Below are 9,672 nucleotides of genomic sequence, written 5' to 3'. Positions count from 1 at the left end.
CAGGTATTTCTTTGTTGTTATCTGTATTTCCAGAACTCCTGATGAAAGAAGGCGACCGAGTTTAAATATGTTGCCATGCAGTGCAGAATTGCGTAACAAAAAAAAAACCCATGTATAAAAAATATGATTTACAGACGACATTACCCTTGAAAAACACATAGATCCATAGATGAACTTAGAGTTATGGCTTCATATATTCCATTTATCATCGAGAAAACCAGTTTGAATTGGTTTCCTGTAAACATCTAATTAAATGAGCTTTAAATAATAATAGAAGATTAAGCTCTTAAGTTGTTATTACATTTGACAAATGAAGGTAAACACGTCCATTAAATTAACTCGATAAATCACTTGAAAATATTTACTTGGAATGAGTTTTAAATGATGAAAGTACTTTGAGAATGTTTAAAAAAAAGTTTATTTATTGTTTAATTGTTGGTTTTCAACAACAACTTGTTTTTCTCTTTTATTTGGTTGCTTTAATGTTTTAAAAAAAGATATATTTGTGGATCATTCTGACATAACATGGTGAGTATTATGAACTTAATTTATCAAAGATTGAATTTAAAAACTTAGAATGTATCACAGGTTCTTAATTGTGTGTTGGTTTAAGATATAAGAGCTTTGTCATTAAAAAAAAAGATAAAAATCTACTATATCACATTTGATTGTTAAAATATAAAGTTTAGATATTTGTTTTCTGAACATGAATGAAGAACGTTCTTCAACAAACATTGATCTGTAAACATTTATAATCAAAACACAAATTATTGAGAAATAAAAGACACCAGTTTTACACAAATACAATATATCGTCATTGAAAAACCTCCATTTTCAACGGATCAACTTTTGTTTTCCAGCCGATCCACTGTGTTATGAAGACACGAGAACAGGTGCCTGGGAAGTCGGTCACCTTTCCTGGACCTCAGCGAGACGCAGACACAGCAACTACACGCACAACAACATGTGCCCTCGGACCTCACATGTCGCCGCGTCCGCCCGAGGACTCCTCGGCAGAAATGATAATATTTGTCCAGCGAGGTGCAAGTAGATGCCGACACTTGTGCGGCTGAGAGGAACGACACTGTCTCCACCTGTTGCGGGTCGAAGGTTAACGCCGTGAGGTCGGGGGTTATTTCCACAAAGGTTTGTTAGCAGCTCTTGCTTTCTGTTCCTCCAGTCGTTCCCATCGTGAGCGATGAGTGTTGGAGTCAACATCTCCTCAGGAGACGTCGTTAAAAAGCTGCTCAATTTCATTTATCGACACGATTCCATTCTATTATAAACTGGATGAAGGGATTTTAAAAGATACAAAACTGGAATAAAAAATCCAAAGTCCATGTTATTAAGTTCTACTTATTTAATTGTGTTTTTAACACGATTGCATGGACTTTAAAGAGTGTAAGCAGAACTTTTTTGAAAAATGACGCTGAAGCGAGCTAAAAGAAGGACAAAAATGTTGGAAAACTTGTGCAACTTGATTGACATTAGATCTACAGAGCTTTAATTTAAATTATTCCATGGAATCTGAAGAACAAATCATATATATCTATATGTCTGTCTGTCTGTCTGTCTGTCTGTCTGTCTGTCTGTCTGTCTGTCTGTCTGTCTGTCTGTCTGTCTGTCTGTCTGTCTATCTAACTAATAAGGGGATGGATGGATGGATGGATGGATGGATGGATGGATGGATGGATGGATGGATGGATGGATGGATGGATGGATGGATGGATGGATGGATGGATGGATGGTTGGATGGATGGATGGATGGATGGATGGATGGATGGATTCAGGATGGATGGATGGATGGATGGATGGATGGATGGATGGATGGATGGATGGATGGATGGATGGATGGATGGATGGATGGATGGATGGATGGATGGATGGATGGATGGATGGATGGATGGATGGATGGATGGATGGATGGATGGATGGATGGATTCAGGATGGATGGATGGATGGATGGATGGATGGATGGATGGATGGATGGATGGATGGATGGATGGATGGATGGATGGATGGATGGATGGATGGATGGATGGATGGATGGATGGATGGATGGATGGATGGATGGATGGATGGATGGATGGATGGATGGATGGATGGATGGATGGATGGATGCATGGATGGATGGATGGATGGATGGATGGATGGATGGATGGATGGATGGATGGATGGATGGATGGATGGATGGATGGATGGATGGATGGATGGATGGATGGATGGATAGTATTTAGCTTTAGGTGATTTTGAAGATGTCTGTGGCTCCCATGAGAACTAAGCAACATTGCTTTTTATAGATGTATTACAAATACATATGGTTATCATTGATTTTTTTTTACCAATAGTATTGATTCCGATTAAAAGGATAGAAGGTACAGAAGTTTCATGAACGCAAGAACAAAGAGCAAATAAAAGGAACAACGTTTGGAGATAATAAGGTGCAAATATAAAGAACATAGATCAAAGGAAATACCACAAAGATCTTAAAAGGATACAAACATCGAAATAACATCCTCCTTTCAGTCGCTCCTGCCCCCAAAATTCAAAATGATAGATTAGATTAGATTAGTTTAGATTGACTTTATTAATCCCATTGGCGAGCTCCTTCAGGAAATAAGATTTACGGTTCACAGCAGACAATAGAAGGTACAGAAGTTTCATGAATGCAAGAAAAAGAACAAAGTGCAAAGCGATAACTAAGATCAATACTTAATAAAGTCTTGTGATGAGCGTATATTTATTCTGTATCAATTCTGCATCAACCTGAAAGTATAAGTATGTTAAGAAAATGTTTAGATTAAAACATTTCAGCATTTTTATCCCTTTTTTTTTACTCAGGGTCAAGGGTGGTCTTTTGTCTCAAACGACTTCGATGGCTTCCAATGATCCAGAGATAACTCAAAAGTTGAAGAAATGAATCACTATTTTTGCAAATCCCGAGATACTAATGACCTTCATCCATAACCTCAGATGCAACTGAAAAAAAGGCATTTTTCCTTCATGAAAACACGAACGATGATGAAATCTACTCGTACCTCAGAGATGAAGCTCTTCTTGTGAGTCTTTTTTTCCCAGAAGAACCTTCATAAGGACTAACGCTTCTTCTGAAGTAATGGTGTCGAGTACTAGGCTTTGAAAAATGCTCCACGAAGCTTCATGAAGCTTCACTATCACTAGCGGTTCAGTTTATATCGTTTATCGTCGATATGTTCTTCACGTCTTCTAACTCCGCGACAGTTGTTGCACCAGACGACACAAACGAAGCAGACAACAGACAAATGGGACACATTAGAGTTAAAACAACTGTTGCATTGTCAACATGCTCCCAGAGTTCCTCGCTCCGGTGGACAGAGCCACGTAATGAGTAGATAACTAGGCCATCATATAACACATCCCCGAATACCATGGACTTGTAAGGCTCTTTCTAATGGTACCAGGGATGTATTCCGCTTTTAGCCACATTTAAGTCCAGGCTCGAACACCTCAGAGAATTTAGATGTATGGCCAGAGACTAATTAGCTTGAAAAACAATAGCTCCCTGATCACCATTCCATTGTGTCCCCTTCATTGTGCCACGGATCCGATTACAAACTTGTGATAAACAAGGAGCTAAATTAGATGTGCAGTTGTTGCCATTGTCCCTGATTTCTGATACCTAACCCCTCGCCGCCCCCTCCGGCCTTTGTACGCGGTATGCACGGGGGCCGAGGCGAGCTTGGAAGGGCCCCCCCCCTCGGTCCCCGATGGAGTATAAATGTATAGTAACTGACAGAGAGCGAGAGCCGATACAGTTGTTCTGCACTCTGCGGTCACCTTCTTCTGGCAAAGGCCGACGGTAATTAAGCCCCTCAAACGCGTTCCGAGTCGTGGGCCGCTCAAGACGGAATATTGATGTGGCTTTGATGGATGGAGTCGAAAGTGATTTCTCGCAGCAGAGCGTGGGTTTGAGTGCCAGCTGGTCTCGGGTCAAAGACACCGGACGGTGGACAGATGCTCGCGGCCCTCGCTCTCTCAGCCGATGATGATGGAGCACAATTGATTAATGTCCCCCAATTACAGAGACATTAAAGGAACCGTTTTTCCTTGAGCACAATTCCGTGTCACATGCCCGGCGTTTTCCACGGAGAGCAGGCGGGCTCGGGTTGCATTGAATCCAACAACCTTTGCCCATTGGTTTAATTGTAATATTATTATGACCTACAATGTCTACTGGCAGAATTTCTGCATGTCTCCATCAATTTAATTTAATTCGTTTTGAAAGTGGTTCGATCTGACCCTCGTATTTTAGGTCTAGGTGTCTTTTTTCGAACTCAAGAATTTCCAGAAAAGCTGTGAAATGTCCATCGACCACAGACTCGCCCCTTCACTGCCACTCTTGGCTTTGTCTTACTGTAAGTAAGTAAGTAAGTAATTTGTATTAATACAGTGCTTTTCCAGACCAGGGTCACAAAGCGCTTCAACAATCAAAACAATATTCAATAAAGTATATACTTTAAAGGTCAAGATAATACTGAGAACAACACAGGAGTTCCAGAAAATCAAGGAAAAGCCTGAACAAATAAAAACGTCTTAAGATGTTTCTTGAAGGAGTCAGTAGATCATCAAACACGGATGTTTCTTGAAGGAGTCAGTAGATCATCAAACACAGATGTTTCTTGAAGGAGTCAGTAGATCATCAAACACAGATGTTTCTTGAAGGAGTCAGTAGATCATCAAACACAGATGTTTCTTGAAGGAGTCAGTAGATCATCAAACACAGAGATGTTTCTTGAAGGAGTCAATAGATCATCAAACACAGAGATGTTTCTTGAAGGAGTCAATAGATCATCAAACACAGAGATGTTTCTTGAAGGAGTCAGTAGATCATCAAACACAGAGATGTTTCTTGAAGGAGTCAATAGATCATCAAACACAGATGTTTCTTGAAGGAGTCAGTAGATCATCAAACACACAGATGTTTCTTGAAGGAGTCAGTAGATCATCAAACACAGATGTTTCTTGAAGGAGTCAGTAGATCATCAAACACACAGATGTTTCTTGAAGGAGTCAGTAGATCATCAAACACAGATGTTTCTTGAAGGAGTCAGTAGATCATCAAACACAGAGATGTTTCTTGAAGGAGTCAGTAGATCATCAAACACAGATGTTTCTTGAAGGAGTCAGTAGATCATCAAACACAGATGTTTCTTGAAGGAGTCAGTAGATCATCAAACACAGAGATGGTTCCAAAGCTTAGGAGCAACAGTCTGGAAGGATTTCTCTCCTCTGGTCCGGAAGTTCAGGAACCATCAGTAGATTCTGATCCACAGACCTCAGAGCCTGAGCTGGGGTGTAAGTCTGGATCAGATCACTGATGGAAGGTCTGACCATGAATAGATCTGAAAGTAAGAACCAGAATTTAAAAATGATCCTGAAAGAAACTGGCAGCCAGTGAAGAGTTTTAAGGTCTGTGGTAAACATGACACTTTCTACACCGGTCCAAGTCCAACCGACGTCTTGGCAAGTGTTCTTTTCCTTCGCTCCAGACTATCTTGTCCGACATGGAGCCGAGATCACCGATTCGTGTACGTGATCCACACGGTCCCTGAGGAAATGGAGCCAGAGAATGTGTCCTTGTCACTTCTCAGGCCCTCGTAACCAGAAGCCCCTCGGTTTAGAATTCTCTCGGCGGGTTGAAGAAAAAGTCCCAGATTATATATTGTGTATCTGAAAACACGAGTGATTGAAACGAGGTACAAGTCAGATGACGGAGTGAGCGATCGTGTCCCCGAGGCTCTCCCTCGCCCGAGACGAGACGGGGGTCAAGGCCGGGGACAACTGCGAGGCGCTCGTTAAGTGTTGGAGGCTCGTGCCGCTGGGACCCTCCAGCCATTCCTGGCATCCCACTTGAGTAGTTTGCCTGGGAGGTCTTGTCCCGTGGTGTCCCTCTCATCTATTGCCACTATTATATTATGTCTACGATCGTCCAGCCCAGTGGTCAACAGGCTGCTGACTGTATGGAAACTTAAACAATGTTTTCACCATCAGACTGATGACGCTCAAGTAATTACCTACTATGTTCTATTCTGAGGGTTATATCCAGATCTTTACATTTGATGTGATAGTTCACCCAAAATTCTAAATTTACTAATTTTCTACTCACCCGTGTCAACAAAGATTGCTTCCAGGATAATACCTTCCTTTTTTAGAGTTCTAGAAACAAAAATGTTTGTTCATTTTAATGTAGCGACTGGAGCTCAGTTGTTTTCATCTTTATCTTCGTTCAAAAAGACACTTAAAAATCATCCAAATACCTCCATACTGCTCGACTGTAACGTCCCTCTTGGATTGAAGCCTCCAGAGAAATTGTTCACAAAAACATACAGTATCTATACTTTAAGCTTGTTTTCTGCATAGTTTAAAATACACTTCAAAAAAGAAGAGATTACTCTGAAAATAACCCCAACCCTTAGTCGACATGAGAGTATAAAATAAGTGAATTTGGATTTTTTTCTGGCTGAAGCAATTCAATGCTGTTTAGGATGATATTTGTTTCAATAAAATATTTTGAATTACAAAAGTATTAATACACAAAATTGTATATTTGCTTGTTTAGCTCATCAATACAAGTGCAAGACGCAGTTAAAAACTCCCTGGTTATAATTGAAATATTAATGGGGTTTTTGGTTTGGGATTTCTATATAATAAATAGTAAAAGTCTTTAAAACTCAGGGGTTTCAAACTTAATCACAAAAGTCAAACAAATGAATTTTAACCAAGCAGAAATAATGAGTCCGGATTTAATATCGTCTTATCTCTGTTTTTACCGAACAAATTCACATGTTTGTTTTAACTCAGTTTCAGTTTGCTTATTTAAAACGACAATGTGCAGTTACATTAAAAAGATTAATCTTATCTTAAATGCTATTTTTATAGCTCACTATATCGCCATGAACAATAATCTACTTTGATTTTGAAATTAGAAATATGTAGATGTCAAAAATGTCAAACATGTACTAGAAGAAGAAGAAGAATGCTTGATATTGTATTTGTGTTGTCATTGAAAAAAGCACAATAAATGATTTGTTCACTTTATTTCTTTCACATCCGTTTAAAACTCAATCAAAACAAGTAAAAACAATTCATCTCTGTTCTGTTCAACAATGTGTCGACATGTAACCTCAAGACATATTCAGGTTCCCTGGCCGTCAGTAACCGTGTAACAACGGCAGATGTGTGTTTTTCTTCTGCTTATTTCTCTCGAAAATTGGCCTCGGCTCGACAGCTCATAAGATTTCCTCCTTCATTCACTTACCTTCAACTTACGACGTGTGGCTGCAAAGCCAGTCATTGTTTTTCTTGGTTCAAAGTATTTCTTCAAGGACACCAGCGGGTCAAAGGTTTCGGGGATCATGTGTTCAGCTTGAAGCGTTCAAGTCATATTATTTGCCTCTTTAATCTCCGCTTGATGGACGACTTGATATTTAATATTTCACTCGAGTCCTCGTCAAGCGAATCTACTCGATTGGCCCGTAGAGGAGGACGCCCGCCTGCCAATAGTTGCTATTACTAATGGAAACTTTCGGATATTTCTGAATGAGGGGAAAAGAAGGCGGTGAGTTTGCGATCCAAAACAACCCTCTTTTCCTCCCGACATGACATGATTAACGGTCTGTGCGATTGTTGCCGTGAACTTTCCAGACAGCGAACCATCTGCAGAGCGACGTGGAACACCAATAAAGCCTTGCATCGATTGTTGTGCAGAAATAGATTGTTGGAGGTGAAGTCATGCATCAGCGTTGCATTGTGGAACTTTAATGACGGGTTGTAATGCAGCGTGTTTGTAACCGACGCAGCACACCTGGCGAAGACCACTCCCAACGGGTTGGCAGGCCTGCCATTATTGGACACCTGCTGTTGTTTTGCACTGACTCAGACGCATTACCTCAATATTGGAAATTAATAAGAAAAGGAAAAGGAGGGCATCCTGCCTTCTGGCACATCTGTTTACAGATGTTGAGGAGATGACTGACATACTAGTGCACCGCGCTATTAATGATTGTTATTAGGAAAAACACTGAACTTGTGTTTCCGCCTTTTTTTGTTGTTGTCCTGACAAGTATCTTAAACAAGTGTCTTAACATGTCGCTCAAGGTGGAGTCAAGGGCCTCAACCTGGAGATACAACTCATTCAACTGCATCACCAACTTGTGAGGACACACCCGAGGGAACTGCAGCACAAAATCAGGGAATAAAAAAAGAATTCAATGACGTGGAGCTATGAACCTTAAGCCCTCTGACTTTGTTCCTGTATTCCCTTATCTGGGTTGTAAGGGCCACAGGGTGGGGACCCCCTGACCTGATCACCATCCTGTTACAAGGAACATATACCACTTTTTCACCAGGTCGACTTAGTGCTTCTCTAGTCGACGTAACCTCAACTTTACCTGGTTTGTGTTGCTTTTCCACGAGCACGGGGAAGAAGATACTATTTTTAGTAACTTCTCTACTTTAGTTCCAGAGAAGCAGAGCCTGCACTAAAATGTTGACGTTGACTAATTACCGACCACTGATTGGTCAGAGAGTAACGTCACTAAGTAACCAGAGATAGCAAACACAAAAAAACAAAACATGCCATTTTTCATTTAAACCGTGCGAGAAGGAGTATAGTATCCATCTATCCATCCATTTTCTAGCGCTCATTCCTCTATGAGTGTTGCCCCGGACGAGCTGGGGGTTCCTTGAGCGTATTCCAGTTTCTTTGGGGTAGAGGCATGGGACACCCTGGACAGGACGCCAGTACGTCGCAGGGCACACGTCGGTCTAAAAGTTATTCCTTGGTCTGGGATGAGGTCCTATGTTGTGACGATGCTGGTTAAAACACGGTAGAGTCGTGTCATGGCGAGTCGAATCCAGTAGGGGTGGAACTGTGCAATGGAAAAGCTCCAATAATTTCAACCAACCTCTGTATGTCTTTGGACTGTCGGAGGAAACCAAAGTGCCCAAAGTTAACCATAGCAAGCACATGGAATACACGACACAGAGAAGCCTCAAGCAGGAAGCGATTTCCCTGCTGAGAGGCAGTTTATCTAAACAATACTGCGCTGCACCATTAATAACAATCATCGTGTCTCATTAACAACCCTAAAAGACGAATAATAGTAAGTAAGTAAGTAATATTTATTTATATAGCGCTTTTCGAGACCAGGGTCAAAAAGCGCTTAAACAATCAAAACAATACTCAAAAAAAAGTACATACTTTAAAGATCAAGATAATACTGAGAACAACACAGGAGTTCCAGAAATTCAAGGAAAAGCCTGAACAAATAGAAACGTCTTAAGATGTTTCTTAAAGGAGTCAGTAGATCATCAAGAGCAAAGAGAGAGAAGATCGTTCCAAAGCTTAGGAGCAACAGCCTGAAAAGATTTCTCTCTTCTGGTCCTGAGTCGTGTGCGTGGAACCATAAGTAGATTCTGATCCACAGACCTCAGAGCCCGAGCTGGGGTGTAAGGCTGGATCAGATCAGTGATGAAAGGAGGAGCCTGACCATGAATAGATCTGAAAGTAAGAACCAGAATTTTAAAGTTGATCCTGAAAGAAACTGGAAACCAGTGAAGAGTTTGAAGGAGAAATGTGAGTTCTTCTACTAGAGCGGGTTAGAATTCTCGCTGCAGAGTTCTGAATCAACT

Source organism: Callionymus lyra, chromosome 7 (genome assembly GCF_982586985.1).
Source record: "Callionymus lyra chromosome 7, fCalLyr1.hap1.1, whole genome shotgun sequence".
In the NCBI taxonomy this organism is placed as follows: Eukaryota; Metazoa; Chordata; class Actinopteri; order Syngnathiformes; family Callionymidae; genus Callionymus; species Callionymus lyra.
The sequence above is the reverse complement of the archived record's forward strand: the minus strand, read 5'-3'. Positions refer to the sequence as shown.